We start from the raw sequence: 4,488 nt of genomic DNA on the forward strand, positions 1-4,488 counted from the left end.
CCAAGAGGGATATAATAAAAACTTTCATATAAAGTGCATTGAATACTATGAGAAGTTTGATTCCTTATGATTGTTTTGAGATATAAAGATTGTGATATTAGATTCATGCTAGTGAGTAATTGTGGATTGGTAGAAATACTTCTGTTAAGGTTTGTGATTCCGTAGCATGCACGTATGGTGAATCGTTATGTGATGAAGTGGGAGCATGATTTATTTATTGATTGTCTTCCTTATGAGTGGCGGTCGAGGACGGGCGATGGTCTTTTCCTACCAATCTATCCCCGTAGGGGCATGCGTGTAGTACTTTGTTTTGATAGCTTCTAGACTTTTGAAATAAGTATGTGAGTTATTTATGACTAATGTTGAGTCCATGGATTACACGCACTCTCACCCTTACATCATTGCTAGCCTCTCTAGTACCGTGCAATTCTCGCTGGTGCATTACACCCACCATATACCTTCCTCAAAACAGCCACCATACCTACCTATTATGTCATTTCCGTAGCCATTCCGAGATATATTATCATGCAACTTCCACCGTTCCATTTATTATGACACGCACTATCATTGTCATATTGTTCTCATATGCATGAGGCATTCATATAGAGTCATATTTTGTTCTAAGTTTCAAGTTATAATTCTTGAGTTGTAAGTAAATAAAAGTGTGATGATCATCATTATTAGAGTATTGCCCCATGTAAGGAAAGGATGGTGGAGACTATGATTCCCCCACAAGTCAGGATGAGACTCCAGACGAAGAAAAAAAGAAGAAGAAAAGAGAGAGAAAAGAGGCCAAAGAGCCCAAAATAAAAAAATGAGAGAAAAGAGAGAAGGGGCAATGCTACTATACTTTTTCCACACTTGTGCTTCAAAGTAGCACCATGATCTTCATGGTAGAGAGTCTCCTATTTTGTCACTTTCATACACTAGTGGGAATTTTTCATTATAGAACTTGGCTTGTATATTCCAATGATGTTCTTCCTCAAATTGCCCTAGGTCTTCGTGAACAAGCGAGTTGGATGCACACCCACTTAGTTTATTTTTGAGCTTTCATATACTTATAGCTCTAGTGCATCCGTTGCATGGCAATCCCTACTCACTCGCATTGATATCTATTGATGGGCATCTCCATAGCCCGTTGATATGTCTCCGTCGTATCTATAATTTTTGGTTGTTTCATGCCAATATTCTACTAATTTCATATACATGGCGGCAGAGGGGCGGGAGCCCCTACGAGATTGGATCTCCCTCTCTATTCTCTTCTGTTTCGCGTTCCCCAGATCTGGCCCTTCACAGTTTCTTAAATTCTCGAAGATCCGTAACTTTGATTGCGCTGAAATTTTTACATGATTTTTTCCATAAATTATATTCCTTGCACCAGAAGAAGGGCTCCAACCAATGTTCGAGGAGGGCACAAGACACCAGGGCGCGCCTGGGGCCTGTGGCGCGCCCTAGTGGGTTGTGGGCTCTGTGGGCCACCAAAAATCACATAAACTCCAAACTAATTTTTCGTAATATTTTATCGCGTTTGGACTTCGTTTGATATGGATTTTTTGCGGTACTAAAAACATGCAAAAAACTAGAACTAGCACTAGGCACTGTATCAATAGGTTAGTCCAATAAATCATATAAAAAGTTGCCAAAAGTATGGGAAAGTTGTATAATATTGGCATGAAACAATCAAAAATTATATATACGATGGAGACGTATCAGGGATATTCATAATGCATTGCACATCAATTGGCCAAAAAAGACCGTTTAGCAATTGTTCATCCCACACTGTGTTTTCCGAATCAATGAGTGCGGAAACTCTTGTGATAACTATATTTCCCCTTTGTGTAAAAACTCCGCGGGTAGGGCTGCTGGGAATCCAAGTGTCCTCCTAGATGTTAATCTGTGATCCATCTCCTACTCTCCAAATGTGTCCTCTCTTGAAGCACTGAATTCCACTCCAAAGACTTTGACAGGTATATGAACTACCCTTCTTCAACCTACAATTCAGAAGGTCACCATCGGGGAAATACTTTGCTTTCAATACTCTAGCACATAATGATTCTGGTTCGCACAAAAGCATCCAACACTATTTTACCAAAAGAGCCAAATTAAAGCCATGCAAGTCCCGGAAGCCCATACCACCCTTATCCTTTGGGACGCACATCTTTCACCAGGTGAACCAGTGCATACATTTTCAAATCCTCATCTCCCCACCAATATTTCCACATCGCGGTGGTTATAATGTTGCACACTTGTTTGGGAAGTTTGAAAACTAACATGTAATATGAGAGAATAGCTTGCATTACAGCCTTTAGTAAGAGCTCCCTCCCACCAACAGATAATAGCTTCTCCTTCCACCCTCTAATTCTTCTTGACACTCTACGAGATGTTGAAAGCAATCTGATGTGTCCACTCCCACAATTGGGTGGCAACCCCAAATTTTTGTATGGGAGCGCTAATGCCATTATATTAAGTGAGGTGCACACTTCCACTCTTGTATCAACATGAGTGCATGGACTGAAAAATATATTGGATTTGACCTCACTCACGATCTAGCCAGAAGCAGCACAGTAATCATCAAGTGCTCTTTGAAGGCTGGTTGCATTGGTGGCATTTGCTCGCATGAGGATTAGCGAGTCATCCACAAAAAGAAGGTGAGAGACCGAGGGGGCATCACGGCACACCTTGACTCCCAATAAATTTCCAGCCTCCACCTCATGCATAATTAGGCTCGACAAACCCTCAACACATAGCAAGAACAAGTACAGCAAAAGAGGGTCTCCCTACCGTAGGATCTTGGAAGGAACAAAATAGTCAGCTAACTCATTATTAACCCGTACCTTGTATTTCACCGATTTAACACACCCCATGATGAGGGCCACTCAATGTTCCATAAATCCCAGTCATAACTGAATTGCCTCCAGAAAGTCCACTCTACCCGGTCGTATGCCTTGTGCATACCGAGCTTCACCGCACAAGTGCCATATTTACCAGTTGTTTTCCTCTTAATCGCATGATATGACTCAACAGATACCATAAATTCATCAGTGATAAGTCGTCCGGGAACAAAGGCACTTTGATTTGGGGAGATGATCTTAGAAACAAAATGGTTCATTCAGTTTGCAAGGAGTTTCGAAATCACTTTATAGACCACATTACATAAGCTAATCGACCGGAATTGGGTTATAACTTCTGGGTTGCTAATCTTCGGGATGAGCACAATAGTTGTGTTCTTCCGCCCTCGGGGATCTTACGAGAATTGACCAAATAACACTTCATCAATCAAGTCCTCCCCAATTATGTGCCAACACCTCTTGTAAAATACAACATTTAGGCCGTCTGGGCCGGGGGCCTTGAGGTCAAGTTAACCAATAACTCATGAGTTATGTGTTACAAAAAAGTATACTATTGAAAATAATATTGAAGGAGTACCATGGACGTGGAGTTTTTGCTCCTCGGTGCATATGCACCCTGATGAATAGTAAAATGTCAAAATAGTAAAAAAAATCAAAAACAAGGTTAATGTTTCACATGCGTGCAAAATATCATGATGAAAAAATATTCTCGATGCTCTGGGCAAAAACAAAAATGATAATCCAAAAAATATATTTTTGGAAGCATTTGGAGCCTGGTTTTTCTTTTCTCCAGACCTCCATGAGTATCATTCTATCACGAAACTGTTCAAGCAGGTGAAACATTCAGTAATGTTTGCCACACAAAAAATAGTTCTTTTAAAGAAAATATCTTGTATTCATTTTACTTTTCATTGAGTTTTACTTTTCATTGAGTGCATATGTGCCCGGGAGCAAAAGGATGCTTTGGGGTACTATATGCTTTAGTAGTAAAAAAAAGATACTATATGCTTCGCGCCTCTGCTTGGGCACCACATCACGCATGGTCTACCCACACTGAGAAAAATAAAACACATCTCTACTCCTAAACGGAGAGTTGGTAGTCTCACTTCACCTATCACCAATCCTATATTATGCACACGACCGTCATACAGACGATCTTTTCAAGTTGGGCTAGTTTATTTCACGCGTGCATTAACTCAATCAAATATGCGCTTTCAAACAGCATCATGCATTAACTCATTCAAATCAAATCTTAACAAAATCTCAACTAAATCAAAACTTTTCTTGAATCCTCCTATTCATAACCAAATCAAATCAAATCTTACCAAAACATCAACTATAATCAAACTTGGCTGACCCATTTCACGCGTGCACGCATTTTTTTAATTTTTTTCATGTTTTTTTTTCATTTTCTTTTTTCTATTTCATTTTTCTATAACCAATATTTTGTGCTCGGAATATTATCAGAATCGACACTTTCCCAAAACAACTTAATTCATTAACTCAATCAAATCAAATTGTACCAAATCAACTATAATCAAAGTTGGCCTGCCCATTTGACATGTGCGGGCATTTTTTTCATTTTTTCTTCTATATTTTGTTTTTGGTTTTCTTCTTTTCCGTTTCATTTTTTCTGTGA

This window comes from Triticum aestivum, chromosome 4B (genome assembly GCF_018294505.1).
Source record: "Triticum aestivum cultivar Chinese Spring chromosome 4B, IWGSC CS RefSeq v2.1, whole genome shotgun sequence".
Taxonomy (NCBI): domain Eukaryota; kingdom Viridiplantae; phylum Streptophyta; class Magnoliopsida; order Poales; family Poaceae; genus Triticum; species Triticum aestivum.